The 19857-nt window shown below is 38.9% G+C and overlaps 1 protein-coding gene and 1 long non-coding RNA gene across 5 annotated transcripts in view; one reads left to right on the forward strand and one right to left on the reverse strand.

Moving 5' to 3' along the window:
- The window catches only part of LOC131684135 (uncharacterized), a 385715-nt gene that overhangs the window by 359509 nt on the left and 6349 nt on the right, over positions 1 to 19857 (reverse strand). The window lies entirely within an intron of this gene.
- The window catches only part of LOC131684141 (uncharacterized), a 93514-nt gene that overhangs the window by 31616 nt on the left and 42041 nt on the right, over positions 1 to 19857 (forward strand). For both annotated transcript variants that reach the window (XR_009304623.1, XR_009304624.1), the window contains one exon: positions 4998 to 5081. This is a non-coding gene — a long non-coding RNA (uncharacterized LOC131684141). The remainder of the gene's footprint in view (positions 1 to 4997; positions 5082 to 19857) is intronic.

Raw genomic sequence — 19857 nt, forward strand, 5'->3', positions numbered from 1 at the left:
GTGCAGAGTGCATAGTCCAGAGTCCACAGTTCTGAGTCCAAAGTCCAGAATCAAGACCCAGAGCCCATAGCTCAGAGACCACAGTCTACAGTCCAGAGTCCATAGCACAGAATCTCTAGGCGCGAGATCAGAATCCACAGTTAAGAATGCAGAGTCCAGAGTGCAGAGAACAGAGTCAAGAATCCTGAGTCCAGAGCCCATAGTCCTCAACCCAAATTACTGTGGCCAGAGCCCGAAGTACTTAACTTAAAATACTGAAGCAAGAGCTCAGACTCCAGAGCACAGAACCCAGAGGCCAGAATCCAGAGCTCAGTGTCTAGAGTTCAGATTCCAAAGTAAATAATCAAGGCCTATGATATCAGAGCCCGTGGTCTAGAGTCCAGAGTGCATAGTACAGAAATTCGCCAAGAGTCCATCATCCAGCGATGAGAGTAAAGAGTTCAGAATCTAAAGTTCAGGGTCCATAGTTCAGAGACCAGAATCCAGAGTCCCGAGGAGAGAGCCAAGAGTCCAGAGTCCGGAGTGCAGATTCCAGAGTTCAGAGTCCAGACTTCAGAATCTAGAGTCTAGAGAATAGTCAGAGTCCATAGCACAGAATATCGAGGCCAGAACGTGGTGTCCATAATCCAGCGTGAAGAGTGCGGAGTCTAGAGTTCGTGGTCTGGAATCTAGACTGACTGGGTATTTTCAGAATGGTCTTGACGAGCATGTGCCAGAAATTTATATCTGACGCCATGTTTAAATCCAAGATGGCGGCTTCAGAACGTAAATTAATACAATTATACTTCGGATTTATACAATTGATCCGTAATGATAATTTTACTAGAACTGCTCTTCACAACTGTTATTACTAGACTGCTTTAAGGCTTTAGTTTAATAGTACTGTTATTTGGTAAAATGAATATTGATGCAGGAAAGCTACAGGTAACCAGGGTAATATGCCAAACGAACACCAAATTCGTTACTGATACTTTTTGCATGTGTCAAGCAACTAGCAGTTGAAAAATGGATTCTGAGATGTTTATCACTTTCATTGGTTTAGTTTTCGATAAAAATACACTAAAAAAAATTCAGTTTGGACAAGGAAAATAACTTTTTTCTTTGAAAGTACTTAACTTGAATTTTTGACGGTAGGTAAATAACTTAATTACCAACCTTGGAACAAAATTTCATCCAAATCAAATATGGGGTGTTTTTGTTAATCGATTTTAAATTTTTAAAATTGATTTTTTTCAGCGTAAGAGTCGATAAAGAATTTTTTCAATAATTTTATTCAAAAATTCGACTAATTTTGTGAAAATCACTCCTACACCATTTTTTTGTAGGATTTGTCATTTTTTGGCTATAGCCATTTAAAAAAAAATGGTAAAAAAGTGTTACCCCTTTTCAAAAGACAGTCTAGATCATTTTTTGAAAAACTAACTATTCAAAGTGGTTTTTTGTGACAAAGTTCTCATGTACAGAAAGTTTCATAAAAATCTGAGCACAAGGCAAAATTGTTCAAAATCCACCATTTTTATTATTTAACCGTACACATAACAGGCAAGACGAAATACCATGATGGTAGCGTCTTAAGGGATCGGGTATTTCCGTTTCAACTAACAGATTTTTGGTACATACAGGGTGTTTGGTTCGTGATTAAAAACCTCTCGAGGGGTGATTGACTGCCATATTTGGAGAAAAAAAATCGTTCTACACACACCATCAATTCTCAACCGTTACAGAGTTATTGAACTTTCTGTGTAAAAAACTTATTTATCTTAAAATACCTCTAACTCAACAAGTATACTTTGTATTTTAAATCTTTTAGTTTCATTGGAATGGTGAGAATTTGGTGTTTTCGTATCTTTCAGTTAATTAGTTTTAATTGTCTTTTAGTTGTAAAGTAGTTAAAAGTTGGTGTTTTTATGAGGTTTTTGTTAATTTCCTCAAAATAATGAATTACGCAATATCTATTATCCAAAAGTTGGGTTTTTGGATAATTCATAATTTGTTCTTCAACATCATATTCCTGTATCTTCTTGTTTCTTTGTAATTTCATTACTAAACTTTTCGACTTGCAAGTGCTTAAAAGACTCTAATCTAAAAAATATGTTTTATATCGTTATTTTCATTCATTGGAAAGCTGAGAAAATTTCCTTTCGATGTATCTACAAATATCTTTTAGTTAAGTGTACTAAATAACTTTTTACAAGTAAAATAACTTAAAATTACCGTTTTTTGGAATTTTTTTAAATTATCCTAATTATTAATCAACTAAATGTATCGTTACTATTGTTTATTTGATGCCCCTTAACATTCTCTATAACTTGTTATTTGACAGTTTATCACAACATGACCTCACCACAAATGTAGTGGGTTCGAAATCGTTATTTTTGAATATGAAACGAGGTGATAAAAAGGATTTTGCTTCGAAACTAAAAGAGATAATTGAAGAGAGTCAAAGAAAGAATTGTAGAACTTGCTGAGATGCATTAACTCCATGATAACAATGGTGATGTTTATTATTTACTATTTTAAGAAAATAACGGTAATGCTAATAACAACACTAACTTTAAACTAATTTACTTCTAAAAGAATACTAAATTTACTTGACTGAAAGGTAATAATATAAATAAGTGCCATACTTTTTCAATTAGGGCTAGTATTAGTGAAAATGAGATAAAAATATCCAAGTTCAATACGCCAAACACACGAAAACAAGAAAAAATAAGTGTATCATATCAAAAGACAAATTATGCAGTGTAGAGCAGTGTGGGTCCAGACGAAAAAGCCGCACCAATATTTCAATCATTCCTAATAAGGCGACAGCAATTCGATGTTTGGCACGTTTGGTGTTTCGATTCTTTCAGATATGCTAAGGAAAATTGAATAGCAGAAGTCTTGTTAATAATGAATCGAATAGGGGTGTGGCTTACGCGACAATTAATTTTATCGACACGTCAGATGCCCTAAGCCGTCGGTCTTGTTTTAGACAAAGTAATTATTTGGCTGTATCACAATAACATTCCCAGCTAGCTATTTGAACGCAATGATACTTCTACCACATAATTTGGTCCGTTTCGTGCCTATAGCAGACGACTTCTATAGAGTGATAAAAGAATGCATTGATTTCTCCTATCGAGGAATTAGTTCCTTACAACCAAAGAACGATTCAAACAAATTAAGATACATACTGCTAATAAGCGTTGAACACTTTTCTGTCGATTCTTCTTTCTATTAAATATCTTATAACGCATTCTTTATTGATTATCGTCGGCGTTCCGCCTTCATTATCAAATTAAACTCTTATGGTTGTTGCGGGCAGCCGCCAAGTAGGATGCTCGCGAACTCACCATTGGTGATTAACTTGTGTCGAAACAAGCACTTTAACAATCAACGGTGCGAACAAATTATGGTAGGAGACTACAAACATGCGGAAGTTACCACTCAACCAAATAGACTGACAGACGGAAGTATGGTAGTAAGGTTTCAAGTTCGCGAAGTTTCAAAGCAGTCTAATTTTGACTGTTTTCAGACCCCCGATTATTAACGAATCTCATCAAAAGGAAAAATATGCACAAGAACAGACAATTCTTCCAATCAACCGCAAATCAGACTACACCTGCGGTGACGTCACTGCTTCAGTTCTCGTCACGGTTGACTCCCTTTAAATTTTTCGCAACATAAGAAGGTACAGAGGAAAGCAAAGAACCCGAGAAACAGCAAATTAAAAGCCACATAAGAATGTGAGCAGCGGTAAGGCTGAAAAATGCGTTTTTTCACGTGAGAACATTGCATCGGTCAGCACTCAACTCACAGCCGTCCAATCCATCATCATCATCAACAACATCAACAACAGTGCTCGAAACCGACCAGGTTTATCCATTCAGCTCGGACCCATGCGAAAATCAGTGAGGGATATCATGCGCATTCCCGTTTCCGCCACCACACGATTCGCAGGTACATAGGGTTAACGTGCCCTTATTCATCTCATTAGTCACGATGTCACTCTATTTCGCTGATAACTCGGCTTACACTGATTGGATTGCGCTTAAATAGGTATCAACATTTTTGCTTTGTTCTGAAGAAGCAGATCAATAAAAAATCTGGCTTGGAAAATGTAAAATACTCGCGGTAGAGCGAAGCGAAAAGTCGAGTCCAACGCACCTTTATTCATCTCACCATTTGAGCTAATGCGTTGAATAGAGATAGCAGACACTGCTCTAACTAATGTGTTCAAATGGGTGGGATGAATGGAGGTGCTAAGATGAATTAGGGCGCAGTAACCCTATGTACGAAAGGTATGCCAAGCTTGTTGAGCCGAGAGTTTTCTCTGGTCACTTTCAGCCGGTGGGAAGTTTGTGGGTTTCCGCTTCGAGATTATCGTGTGAGAACTCACACGGAGATCTCCTCCGTGTGTGAGTTGGGAATTTTCGGAATGATGGACTCAATCGCATGTGGTTTTTTTCAAGTTGAAGGAAGTCAGTCAAGGTGGAGCCTTGGCAAAATTATTTATCGTCGTCCTAACCAGGGGGAGAGCGGGAACCTCACGTCCCGACATTATTGGATGATAAGTGACAAATTAGTTTTGGGTTGAAAGTTTCCGCTCTATTTGCCTTGATGTTTGTTTGCTGTTGTTTCTTTTTTCGGGCGGAACGAGCAGATTGCGTGACTGCGAGTTGCTTGCGAACTATGGTGAGTTGGTTTGTTCGTAGCTTGTAATGCAAATGGTTTGCTGTAGACATACATACGCCTGTCCGATAAGGCAGAGTCGGAGGCATTTGGGTTGTTTTGTCTCTGCGATACGGTTGCGATGTATGACAAACATGTGTCGTTCAATCATAGGTACTGCAACCATAGACTGGCTAGGCCTTGTGTTTCGCCGGTTCACAAAGTCGAATAAATTAAAAAATAACACAATTAACAGTTATCGTAAAAAAATTATATGTAAGAGAAAATCAAGCCTGAAAAAAATATTTTCATTTTTCATTAAAATATCTTTTGTTTTCTTGCAGGTTCCAACCAAAGGCGTAAGCTTATTCCGATAAAACCATTTGGCAGAATCACACAAACTGTCAAAGAAAATTTGGAGCAAACAGGTTCGTGTAGCCTCTAGATCTAAAATGCCGAACTTTTGTTTTTAATTGCGTTCAAATTTACACTTCTTTGTTCAAATTTTTACAACAATAATGCTGGCTACAAAAAATGGCGACTTATCTGAGAGCTTCATTTATACATTGCTTGCTACGATATAACTTTCAAACATAGACAATTTGGTACTCGAAATCGTCGATAGGTGGCAATGTAGTAAGCGTCAACAGCACACGCGCTAGACTTTCCTTGGCTCGCACCCTTCCCGTCCTGGGTGATATCTAACCGCTAACTAATCGCATCTCCCATCTCCTAACCATAATTTCCAATAAACCATCCACTGTCACCGAGCATTGAAGTCAGTGTTTACTTTTGGAAGATGCAAGATTCCTCCTTTGAGTCCCCCCTAAAACTAACTTGAAGGAAGTTACATCCTACTTGTGCCTGGCTTCCACGTGGTTTATGCTGCGGTTTTCGATGCAAGCACAAACTTTCAAGCCATATTTTCCACTTTACTCTTCCCGTTCGAGTCTGCGATGTGCACAGGAAGTGAACGGGTTTTGGACGGCAGGTTAAAAGTCTCACTATCAGAAGCTATGTCAGGAGCTTCTTCCGATTTGACTTGTTCTTGCATTGTTTGTATTACATTATCCATTGGAACTGAACTGTCACTTTTCGTGGCAGTAAGGGGATCTGAAAATTCTGCTTTCACACTTACTTGAAATAGAAGCCTCAGTTATTCCAGGTACATTTCAACCAAGCAGGAATCATTCAAAATATACATATAAATTGTGATGCTAAAAATCGTGAATAATTGTCCTGAGTTGCGAAAATGTCATAAAAAGGGTTCTACCCTCAAACGAACCCGTCACTCTCGAACACCGACAGCGAGGTCTTTCCACGAGTTCCCGGAACTAACTAGTGAACCGTTAAGAAGCACGCAAGCAAGCAAGCAAGTATGCTCCTTGTAGCATAAATAAGGGGAATGGGAAAATTTACGACGGAATCCGAACAGGATTGGCGGGAATGTTACCTTGTCAGAATTTAATGGTTTACTAGTTTGATAGTTTTCCGCATGAAAGGTTAATAAATATTACTTTCACAAACAGGGATGAGTGGGGGGTGGGATGGATCGGTTTACGTATCGGTGTTTGTTCATGCATTAGTTTGTCAATATGGTCATGAAAGTTTTCGTTCCCATCAGTTCTTCTTGAGAGACACTCTAACCTTAGACTAGTAGTAAACATTATGGATCAAACGGTTTTCTACAGATCTTTATACGTTCAACTCGTTCCTTCGACACTGATCATAACATGCCATGATATGATTCATATATTCGTTCTACTTTTCGCTTATTTCCTCCATATGCTCTTCATGTCTTAGCATTTAAGACTCGCTTCATTCACTATCCGAATTTTCGTTTTTAAATTCGTCTAATTTCTTCCCTCTGTATCATAAACTTTTCTCCATCAATTTTAATTCGGAAGTCGCGCTAGTGCACTGCACTATGGTCCCAAAGCTGTATTTAGGAAGACAAAACTGTTTGCGCCTAAACCGTTGGTTTTAGATATATAGTATCTTTGGCAAACTTTCTAAGAACTTTCTTGCCGATTTTTTTTATATTAGTTGAATTAGAGTGGTCCTTGTGGTTACGGTGTTTAAAGTATTAACTTCTTAGATATGTAAAATTCAGCTACACAATGTTCTACAAAGTCGTAAATCAATCAAATTGAAGCAACTTTTCTGAAAAAACTATGTGGCTATCTCTATTGGTTCATGTGCTATGATTTTTGCAATATTTAAGGTAGGGTGGCTCTGTAAAAATTGGTTTTCTATTAATATATTTTTATGTATTAATTTCTCGATAACATTTTGTTTTAGAGGTTTTTAGAACTTTTGTAAATACATTTTCGCCGAAGCAATGAAGTTTCTATCTCTTTTGTTTGCATAGTGACAGGCGATTTTAAAAACAAAAATGGTTTTTTCAAAGCTACATATCTTCTATTTTAAGATAACAAGACGTGAACTAAAGCATTTTCTTTCTAGCACTCGTTTTGAACACTAGTCCAAACCAAAAAGAATTAACTTAAGTGAGCATGGATAACTTTTGTTGGCCGATTTAGAATTAACGATAGTTTGCAGCTAACACTACTGTAAATCCACTGTACCATTTAGATGTACGGTAGACTGTTCTTTCAAAAACGTTTACAAATCCAATAGAATTGCCATGGCATTCGGCATTATCACACACAATGATTGTTTCTTAGTTTATTTTACCGTATGAGATTGAGCGATGAAAACGTGACCCCTTAAAATCACAATTTCTCATTTGTCACTTCATACATTGATTAATGGTAAATACTTTGTTTGCAGGACTATTAGAACTTTGTTTACGAACGTTATTAAGGTACTTTAAATTAAAAAAAAATAGCGAACTATTACTCATTTTCTAAGTTTCATAGAAACCTAAATGGGAAAGATTATATGAAATACAAAGTTGCCGGTGCTTAACCTAGGCCCAATCAGTCCAGCTGACTCTGGTTGAAATGTTGAGCCTCTTGAGATTTTTGATGTTCCTGTAAGCGCTAAAAATGTCTCGTTCTTTAAATTCCAAAACAAGAGGTTGTTTGCTTCGTTTTATGTCAGCGCTTCCCTGAACTAATATTTGGTGGCCTCTCAAGAAAAAAATTTTACGAGGAATTTAGGTTTTGGGAGCAGGTGTCCCAATAAAGTGCACTTTTCAGCATTCCAAATGCAAGAGTTATCCTAATAAATCTCAGCGCACTTGCCATATCTTGTCTAATTGCTACAATGATCCATTTGGGCCGGACAAATATGGGTTTGAGGGGACATAATATTTTGTCCCATCCTGTGCGATTGCCATTCAAAATCTTAACTCACTGAAGCAAGGAGTTCTTGAAACAACCAACCGCTAACTTTAGTAGATCCACGCATGGCAAAATCGACTCGATGACTACACCATCTATATCAACTTTGTGGCCAGGCATGTGGACGCGGTAGCTTTTCATTGTACATTTGCAACAAGTAATGTCATTTGTTTACTTTAGACAGTATATCACAGTTCTGAGCTTATCTGGGCGATCTTTCGAGATATCTGTTACGGCTGAATATCTCTGCGTCAGCTCTTTCGAAATCTTTAGAATACTCAGTGGATTATCTGTGAAGAGAAAGAAAGGCAGATACGGCCCGGCTGAGACTAAGCGAAGAAATTACGGGAGATATACGAATTTGAAAAGCGAGTTAGGGGATAGTAAAGAAAATGTGTGATAGATTTTCAGGATGTATGGATCTTAAAAGCACCGTTGTGTAACTCGCTTGTGGTAAAAGAAGGGTGGGACATAAACGGAAGATCGGCGAAGACAAGTAATTCACATCTAAAGATTTGAACCGTAATCAACAATTCATCAATCGGCTCACAGATCCTAAAATTGTCTCCTCAGTATACTCAGGCCCGATGAGAGGGGGGGTCAGCCGGGGCAATTGCCCTGGGGCCCGGGTCGCGTTTTGGGGCCCGAATTTTTATCCGGAAGATGGGTGAAAACGTCTGGTATTCATAGAAGAGCAAGAAAAATAAGAATTGTAATTTCTTTGTAATTATTCACCCTATTAAATTGTCATATGAGGAAAGCGGAGAAAAATTTGAAAGACATTTTAATCTAATAACTTGAGAATTCGAAATTGTGGATACCAGAGCTTTATGTTATATTTAACTTTTTTTATTTCGACTATGTTAGTCACATTTTCTTTTTACATTTTAACGACATTCAATTAGCTAGAGATTACTGGGTAGGGAAATTTATGAAAATTAGAGCCATAGTACTCAAGTGAGAGCAAGGATGTGAAGTAAACAGATCGGAAAACTAGAAGTGGCAGGGTCATTAGAACAGGCTTAATATCGTACGGGCTTAATCTTTGTCTTCTGTTAATGAGGGTCGAGCTTAGGCAGTATAACTACGAATCACCCGAGTTCACTAACACGTGTCCTGGTATCGATAGACGTGTCCATCTTTACCGTGACAACCGACGATATATTTAACATTTGTTAAAACAAACGTTCTTAGAGGAGTTGTCTACTTTATGTACTAGGTCAACAAAACCGAGTTTTTTGTTTGAATTGGCAGAATACTTTACAAAACGTTCAGAAGCCAATTCAATGTATTTTCGAAGAGAATAGCGCCAAACAGAAATGCAAGCACACGGACGTATCCGTCCTCTTCTGCGTTCGTTTCTTTACTGGTGGTACCGGTTGTTGGATTGCAGACACTGGGAGTATTTTATTGAGTGAATATTTGTTTCTGTAAGATCCACAAATCTTGGTTTTGAAGCTTTTTGTGGTTTGGCATAAGATAACGATGTGCTGTTAGCGGTTATAGTAGGCGGACTTTTCTTAGCTACTTCTGTACAATGTTTTAGGTGGTGCAGTGTTTTTTGGAGAATTTGCGCATAGGAATCTGCCCTGGGTGCATAACCGGTGTTGTCTGATGAGATGTTCCATGCTCGGTTAATATGCATAAAATGGTTTTGTATAAAGGAATTAGTTTGTTCACAAGCATTCTCACCACAGGAAAAGGATTAGAATGACCCTGGAAAATGTTCCTCAATGTTATTAAATCCATTTCTCCGTACCTTGATATAAACTTTTTTTTATCGCCATGTCAGGAGTGGGCAGAGATAAATCGTGTAAGCGCACCTGTTTAGAGCCGTTGTCTATATATACGGGGATGCTTTAATTAACGTTGCCGCATTCGTTGGCGTGTTGTATGTTGTTTCGCGTAACGAATGACTGTGATTAATGTTTTATATGGTGCAATTGTAGGATATTAGCTCCTGCCACATTGAGCACCTTTTTCACTTTTAGTAATTGTTTCACTTCTCGAATAGCTGGTCTCAAAGAACATTTCCAAAAAAAAACAATAGCAACACAATTTATCCACAGTGGGGCTAGTTTTTGCCGGGGATCTATGGCGGAACGATTTTAGCTTGGACTCCGGGAGAGATGAGTAGGTAGACTGACTTTAATTAACCGGTAATTGAAATAAATTTTTATTTGTATATTTGTATTTTTATAGCACTTTAAAATAATTTTTCGCCAAAAATGCTTTGTGTTAAGATGGAACACTAATTTTGGGCGTCGCTAGAGATGTTTGTGATATCCATAAGAAGCCAATTGCTATGTGCCAAATAAGGAAATCAAATCAGTTCAATTCAGTCACCAGTACTAGCAGTCGTTTGCCCGCTGTACTCGCAGTTGTTTTATTTGCGTTTAATTCCTTATTACTGCGTTCTGTGTCATTTTTTGTCTATTACTGCATATTCCAACAGCGTATTAAAACCGACTTCTACATTAAAACTTCACATTCCTTTCCAAAAAAACCTTCATAAAAGCTATGATTAGAAAATTTTCTCTGTTGTTCTATATTTTTAATCCTACAACGGTTTTGTGGGGTACATTTGTACCCCAGAGCTATTTGCAATCCCTGTTATTCCGTTACGGTTTATTTTAACTGCAAGAAAACTTTATCATAAATCAATTTGATTATTAAACTTCCATTAAAGCTCGTGCAACCTATTTGTTTCACTTAAATAACCTAACAGTGCCTGCTTAAAATTTGTCTGGGGTACAAATGTACCCCACAAAACCGTTTACGTTAGTGTTTTATCATGTGTATATAATTCGGAAAATTTATTATATCTTTTTTAAAAGCAAAATATCGATACATAGTAACTTGCGTGAAATTGTATAGGCTTCAACACTGCTGAACAATTAAATCTGTTATTTGATTTAATAATGCTACTATAGCAAAGTAACTAGAAAAGGCGCTTGGATCGTAATCGTATTTTTTGGTTTTGATGTCAAAATATGATTTGTATATAATATGTACTACGTACCACTCAATTCCTCATCTTCTGTAGCCCAAGTTCTAGAACGTACAATGCACTGGTCTGTTCCTTCATCGCCTATTTTAACTTCGTGACTGCATATTGCTGTATATTTACTATTTGTATTGTATTTGTATTTGGTGTTCAAACAAGCATCGGAATAAATGCACTTTTTGGTCGGTTTTTGAATTATTTACTATTTGTTCAAAAGGCAATTTAATAATATTTACAACGCCGTATAGATAGTAAAAATCGGTTAGAAGCTTCCGAAGTTATAGCAATATTAAGGTTAAAAAGGGATGTTGACGTATTTTTAGGACAAATTGTATAAAAATGAAAATGTGCATAAAAAATTTGCAAAGCACGATTATTTTTGAAAAGGCTGTTTTGATTGGCTTATTTTTGAATAAAACTATCTAATTTAATTATAAATTCAATAAAAACTAGGCATATTAGAGCGGTTTTAATTCTGGGGTACGAATGTACCCCACAAAACCGTTTACGTATAGAAAAAGTTACGAAACCGTTGTAGGGTTAAACGAGAATTACGAGCTGAATTTGCTACCTTATTCTTGCTAACAACAAAAGCTAAAAACTGCTCCACCGCTACCAACAGATAAATCTACCCGTGTATCATTTTGTCTAAACCACAGAAGCAAAATATCGTAGGGGAGCCCGGGGCTAGTTGGCGGTTGAGGTAAATTGGCGGAATCCCTTTTTCTCTGTTTCAATTAGACATATAACGCTGGCTCTTCTTGTGTACCTTAAGTTAGGTAAAACCCGTTATCCAATGTGTTTTTGTTGCAAAACGATTTGTTTGGTGGAAGTTGTGGGTGATATTGTGTTTTCGAGCATACCACGTAAACGTTCTAAATTTTAAATGCTTTGCGTTATTTAGAGTGATTTTAAATCTATTTCCCGAATGATTATATTTTTCGACAGCGCGTGAAAAGAGCATCCGTATAGATATTACATCTATCCACAAACAAAAGTAATTTTTTAAATAATTTTTAATAAAATATGCGGTTGAGGCAAGTTGGCGGTGCTGCACGTGGGATAAGTTGGCGGTACTATTTACAGTGCAATAAAATCATGAAATATTTTTATTTCTGGAATTCACTCCAAAGTAAGAAAATCTTTTTCTTGTGTATCTCGCCAATGTAGGAGACATTTATTCCGGCTAATTGCATAAAAAATTTCGAAAATTTTCTTTTGTATAGGGAGTACGCGTCAAAGTCAAAATTCCGGGGTATTGAAACTGAAATATAATAGCAAATGTCGGTTAATATACAGTTTTCTCGAAAAGACATTCAGCACGTTCCAAAAGGACCCTTGAAGTAATTGAATCTCCATTTGATTGCTTAGTTTTTGGCGTACACTCACACACAGCAAACTTACCCCGGGGCCGGGGTAAGTTAGCGGGTTTTCCGCGTCACATATTTTTGTCTCTAAAAATGGAGACAATGCATCAAACACTTTAAAAAAATCGGCGATAAAAATTGAAACCAAAAAACCCCGCCAACTAGCCCCAGTCTCCCCTACCTCAACCTACTGTGTCGAACGTGAATAAAAATGAATGACGATCAAAGCGGAAAATGGCCGTACTGTGGTCAAACTGTATTCCTGCTTACTTTTCGAGGTGTCCCTTAAAATCACCTGTTGGAGAAGTTAAAAATATCAAATTTGCAAATGGAGGTAAAGATGATCAATGTCTATACCTTACAATTTCATAGTTGGACATAGTGTACTGATTCTTTTTCAGACTAATAATCAAGTAGAAGCGTTTATTGCGCAAAATTAAATATATCATTGAATGTGGCAACATGAAGTCAGTACCTCTGTATATATAAAGGCGATGACACAAACGTGGTGCGAATACACGGATTATCTCCATATACCTCTAATAAGGTTGTTAACCATTGTGTACATTTTTAACAGGGCAAGAGTACCCGGGAACCCGCTAATTGAAAAACACGTAACCATAGCAATTTTAGCAACAGCAACATAGTTTGATATATGAATGAATATATACAAGTCCTCTAATCAAGATTCAAATAAGTAAGTTGAGAAGGGCCCGTCAGTAACACTAGCCTTGGGGCCCGCCGCCGCTCTCGACGGCCCTGAGTATACTAGTCTTTACATTTTAGTCTCCTAAATAGATGATCCGTCTGTTGCCTTCAAAACGTGATTTCACGATTCTAGAGCTCAAGATTGGTGGTTGGATTTTGTATACAACGAGCGCCAGTCAAACACGAACGAGATTCTACCGAATCTTTCGGAAATCGAGTTTTTGAGTATTATCAACCATCGGGAATGAATATTACGGTTGGCGAAGGAATAAATATTCAAACTAACTTCTTCGATTTTTGCCTGATAAAGGCGGGTTGAATTTCCTAAGAAATCGCTTGCTTAATTAACCGATCTGCAAGAAAATGCTCCTAGCAAATACCGCAATGGTGATATTACGGAAAAATCAGCAGCGAACTTCTCTTTAAAATTGTCAACAAATTTTCTAAAAATTAGTTCTGCTTATTTTGTTTGTGTCAGTGGAACTTGTGTTGTATTCATTCGTGGCATATAAGTATATTTAGAAGAGTTTTAGTAAATAAGAAACGTCACACTTTGGTTAGAAAATTTTAGTTACCTTAGTTACCGCATACATTAACCTTTCCAATAAGAGGGAATCTTACCACAATCCTTGAAGAGGGGCAACTACTAGACAACAGACAACACGCATTCCGAAACGGAAAAAACACTGGGCCCTACCTTGCATCTCTCGAGAAGAACTTAAACCAGGTAACAAACGAAGGCCCTTACGTTGACATCACCACCTTGGACTACGATAAGGGCTATAATAAAGTTTGTCGGGAAGGAGTCATCCAACAACTCGACTGCTAGGGCATACGTGGCAACCTCGGCAATTACATACAATGATTCCTTCAAAACCGAAAATTCCGGGTCGGAATCTCAGGAATCGAATCTACATATTCCTATACATCGACGGCATCATACTGGCAGTCACCGGAAAGGCCAAAGGCCGAACTAGAATAAAATCGCAAACAGCACTAGCCATCGTTTTCCGACGGAATACATCGGTAGGCTTCCGGGCTTCAATCCAAAATGATTCATACTTGCAATATCCATCCAATATCCATCTTAGAAAGAACATCCGGAAACAACGAATCCGTAACCAATGAAACAGCTGAAACAATATATCAGGAATTCGACAGATCTAAACTACCACCGCTCAGAGTCGTTTCCCCTACGCGGGCGAATAACGAGGTTGGAATCGTAGTCAGAAACAACGGAACAAACCTATCCCTCCGCATCCCATCAGAATGCTCCATTTTCTCCGCCGAATCTACTGCCATCGCCCTAGCCAAATCCAAAAAACCAGAAAACACAGCAACCGATATCTTCACCGATTCTTCTCTTGATGCTGGCGGATCCCGACACTATTCGTCCGGGTCATTGAAATCAACATTGATCCATTCGCCACCCTCGGCTGGATCCCCTGGCACTGCAATATACGGGGAAACGTAGACCACCTGCCAGATCCGGAAGACAGTTGAACACATTCTTTCCAAATGTCTTGAACTCCAGAGCCTCCGAGAAAGATACGACCCTCCGCCATAAATCCGCGACATTCTGGCCAACACGACCCAGTAAGATAAGAGGTCGTCCTTAGCTTCCTGAGGGATACTGAACTATTTGACAACATCTAAGCCAAAACTCTACAATTACATTAATGATGGGCCCTCCGTTACACTCTCCGGTACTGGAGAAGTCGCTCATAGTCCAATTCAATCACCAAGCAGAAGCAACACTACTCCAAGATCCAGTACGGTCCCTCCAGCACATTGCCCAGTGCTAGAGAGGTTGCCCGTGGCCCAATCACATTCAACGATACAACAACCCAGTAAGCAAACCTCAACCAATGTCCTCTGACCAACCTGCCAATCTGTAACCCTCTACGACACCTGGCGCTGAAGAAACCTCCCATGGGCTAACCAACAACCCCAACCCACTGCTAGCCCTCCGCCACACCCCTCCTGATCGCTCATGGCCAAGTAACAAGGAAGCTAACACCCTAGACCCTCCCACCAATTAAAAGCAATTTTATAATTCTATAATTCAAGGTAACATTAATCAAAAGCACTAAACGGTGAATGACTAAATAGTTAAGTCGCAAATAAACAGCTTCTGGGATTTCAAGTTTCATCCATATCGTCTTTCGAGGCTTGACGATTTGAGACAATGTCTGTGTTTCTTTAATGAGGTTTACAAAGCTCCAGAAGCCTGGCCTGTAGTGTATTGGCACTTTGCCGTTCTTCCCCACGAAACTACATCAAGGTATTACTTCGTGAGGGGGGGGGGGGGGGGGGGGGGGGTTCGTTGTGCTTTCGTCGCACTTTGTTCTTCTTCAGATCTCAGAGCCCCGCTTGGTCCATGAAATGGTTCGACTTGAGCTTTGATTTAGCTGTCGACTCTTCCTATTCATCTCCATCTATTACGTCGACATTTGGCTTTCGTCCATGTGAGCTGTTTAGTTGCAGATTCCACAAGCCATTTAGCTCCTGTTTCCGTGAGGCATTAAGCTCCCAGCCTTATCACGATCTACTCCGGCTGAGAGTTCCTCGACGGAGGAATTTCTCCCGACACCGAAACCCGCTTCCTTGAGCCATTTGGATCCCAGCTTTATCGAGATCTACTCGGATATTATCAGACGGAGAGCTACCCTACTTCGACTGAGTTTCTTGGCGACGGAATTTCTCTCGGTACCAATATCGAAATAGTTGAATAGTCCACGACGGTGAATCTACCCTACTGTGAATTCCACGGCGGTAGATTTCTCGCGACACCGAAGTTTGTTTCTGTGATTTTAGCTCCCTGCTTCGTCCCTATCTACTTGATCCAGTCCCTGGCGGTGGATATAGCCTATTTAACGGATCAGCCCGTAGGTGGTGAGGTCTGTCCAGCGATTCCGGGTGCAGCGTAGCTTCCGGTTCACTGGTGCCCCAATGACCCACTGCTAGCTATTCGACGCAATTTGTCGTGTCAAGGTCGTTCTGGCGATTCCGGTGAAACCTGACGTCCGGTTCACTGGCGCCCCGGTGTAAGGTCGTGTATTACTACTGGTCCCCGGCGGTGAACCTAGTCTACACCAGCGGTGAGTTTGCTTCTTCGCAAATCGTAGGATTTGAATGATGGACATGTCCCCGATACTTATTTCCGGGGTTGGTATAGGCGATTATAAGCCAACGTATTTGTTATCTTCTTGTTGCTGTAAAATAAGTGCTGATGGCGATGATGCAGTGCTGTGATCGAGTGTGGTTAGTCAGGCATACACAAGAACGGTGCTGCTCAGTGTACTATTCCTGTGCACTGGCTCATAATGCGTCAGAGCAAAATTTATTGAGCTAGTGCTTGTGCTGGTTTCCGATGAGCTACAGTTAGCAAGTACGAGCACCGATGAGCGAGACCTCTCGCTAACACGGTGAAAGTCAGGCAAAGTAAAACAAAAACACAGCGCATTAGTGTGAGTTATGATGCCTGCACCGTTTTTTCAGCAACCTGTCGCACATTTCCCAACGCATATTTCTTGCTTTGTCCTATTCTTTCGTTTCATAGCTTACACTACTGCACCGTTCTAGCTCATCGGACAAGCATACCGTGCCAGCTCATTGAGTTAACTCGTGCTAGCTCACTGAGCTAACTCACCGAGCTTGCTCGTTCCAGCTTACCGAGCTAGCTCATGGTACTAGCTCGTTGTGCTAGCTCTTCGAATCCTACAGCTCGAGCACGAAGGTTACCTAGCATGAGCGGTGTCAGTGCTTATTGCTTTTAGTTCGTTTAAAGCGGCCGCTTAACTCGTGTTAGGATCTCGTGCTGTGCTTCATGCATCCCTGGTTAGAGTGGCACAAATTAATCTTTATTATAAACAGCAACTATGCATCTATATTGCCTTGTGCAGAAAGGAAAAGATTCCATAGCTTTGGTTCAAGAACCGTATTTCCATGAGGAAACTTCTACGTTGGAAAGCTGCTTAATCCCGTTTTTGTAGTTTTAAACAAAAAAGGCATGACAAATCCATGTGAAATGCCTCGTGTATGTGTACTTGTGAGTAGTGCTATTGTCTTACATCCGATCCACAACTCGCGATATTTGGGCTGTCGCGATCAATGTGACTGTTGACAACTTGAACAGGAAATGCGTCACTTTTCGGCCTTTTTGTCGCATAATGTATCATCACCTCCTGATGATTTCAAAAGGATTGTAGCATAGTGTGTCAGAAATGAGTTCCCATTCATAAGCGGCAGTGATGCAAATCCCGACCGCATAATTTGGGCAGCTAAGATGTCAATTTGAGAGACACTGAATTGATGGAATACTTAAGTAGTACGGTTCTGCTAGTACTTAAAGTTGAAAATTGCGCAAGATTTGCACGATCTGGCTAAGACGAACTGTTAGATGTAAGTCTCTGCTCTGACAGTATTATACATGAGTTGACAAACTGGTTCGAAACGTCGTTATCTGATCATAAGTACATCGTCTTTGATCATTTAATCGTCCAGACGTAACACCCTCTTACGATTTTACTGTGTAATAATTCGATTTTGAATAAGTGATAGTGCCAAATGGGATTAAACTTGGTGACTTTGCTAGAATGTAATTTCCAACCTTTTTGATCAAACCGTTGATGTGTGCATATTATTTGCATTCCCTTTCGGGTGGAAATTTTGTTAAAAATCCAAAAAAAACGCAATCGCAGACATGCTCTCTCGCACAATGCTTCATTCTGTTAATTCTTCGAGTCTCAATACTTATCGAGTACAGGCAAGGTTGGAAAAGGTCACTTTACGATTGCGCTGAATGATGATCGCCAGCCGGCCTGAATTTCATCAATAGACATACGGGGAAGCATGAGATAGGAGCGCGTATGAACACTGCGAAGTATTCACGATTTGATGACCGTGTGTAGTCTCATCGTTAACCCTCAAAAAGGCAAGGAGTCTCAGCGACCCGGCTAGTTACAGTTTTGTTTCAGTGAACTTGTAATTTGAAATACTAATGATCGAGCGTTTTCCGGTTTTCGATTCTCTCACTAATAAAACGACAAAAAAAAGGCTTCTGACTTCATTGGCGATGCTTCTTGAAGTCACAATTTTAGCTTGCCTTTTTGAGGATAAATATACATGGAAATCGTAATTCGCAAACTCTCATTTTCAACTCGTTGTTCTTCAAAGCAAAACTTTCCGCTTAGACTAACGTGTTGAATGAATCAGCACTACATGACTCAGGTGGTGAAACTGAATATAAGCGACTTCCCTAGGCCTAGGCTTTATTTTGTTCAGAATATATTCTACTTCTGACAAGAATAAAGACAATATTTCCTTGTTCTTGAGACAATGTACACTTGTTCGAGAGGCTGCTAGTTGTCGTTTATTTTGCTCGTTTGTAGCCCTGGCTCAGGCAAAAGTAGAAAGCAGACTATCTTTTTTGATTTGCTAATAACTTATTACATACAAAAGAACAAACGCTGACTAAAAAGCTATCCATTTTAAACTTAGCCGGTGAACTTAGCAAACAGGAGTCTAATCCGTGCGCGTGAAACAAAAATAAGTGAGCCCAATCGCGAAGGAGAGAAGAATGCAAGCCGTGTGTTACTTAAAGGTGATGTGAACTGATGCTTAACGAGAAAGGAACTGCACTCAAGCAGGGATGCCACATTGAAATCTGTGTTTCGGTCAAAAATATCTTTTTACTATCTGTGATAACTAAAACAGGAAAAAAAAATCTGTGATAAATTTCCGAAAAATCTGTGAAAAATCACAATATTTTCAAAAATCTGCGAAAATCCGTGAAATTTTCATCAAAATTCCAAAAATCTGTCATCTGTAAAAAAGAATCTGTGATCAAAAATTATAAAAAAAAATCTGCGACATTAAAAAAACATCTGTGAATATGGTAACCCTGCACCCAAGTAGCATTCCTAGTTTTATAGCATACTACAAGTGCATTCTGAATTTAAAGAAAGGTTTCAAGAATGACATAAAACCTCAATTATTACTAGGGCATTGCTCTAACTTTTTTTTCGTTAGGTGTTAAATGAGAGGTTACGCTGGTAAGGAGTTTCCACAAGCGGGATTCGGGATTTAACTATATTAGCAATTAAGTAGCCGCCAAACTGGCGCTCCATTGCCGTGTAATTTTCTGAGATGTTGTCGTGGATAGATTGCTCAGAGTTATCAGAACAATTAAAATTTCCATATAATTAGTTGATAATTTCGTTTTTCAAGTTCAGCTACACGTCGCTAGTACGTACACCTGCTTTTCATTTGCAGTACGTATTATCGATGCGTGGTAAACTTCAATTTAACGTACCCTTTATATGACGCCACTCAATATAACGTACATTAGTCCTCGATAAAACATGTAACGTACAAATTTTTACATTTATTTTTTGGTTCCAAATTTCTCTTCAATTGCGACATATTTATTAAAAGTTTTATTTAAATATATGAAGGGTAAGTTGTAACTAGAAGCAATGGCTTGGCATGACCATCTTTAACCGGTTACGGTGAATCGGATGACATTTATAAAGCAAAAAAACACAACCTGAAAAATATCATATTTGATGACATGCAACCGCTTTCGGAAAGTACCGAATTTGTTTCCTTTATCGTTCAAGACAAGTCAATATCGAATCCATAGTGTATAACTGGCCAAAATCCAGAACATCTTTTCTACCGTTCGGAAAATTTCTCTGAAAGTTTTCAGGCATTGTTACTGTTTGCTGAACTCAAGACATGTCACTCCTAAAGCTTGCAAGACTTCTCTGACATTCGCTTTACTTTATCAAGTTGCCAAATCAATCTTGAA

This window comes from Topomyia yanbarensis, chromosome 2 (genome assembly GCF_030247195.1).
Source record: "Topomyia yanbarensis strain Yona2022 chromosome 2, ASM3024719v1, whole genome shotgun sequence".
Taxonomy (NCBI): Eukaryota; Metazoa; Arthropoda; class Insecta; order Diptera; family Culicidae; genus Topomyia; species Topomyia yanbarensis.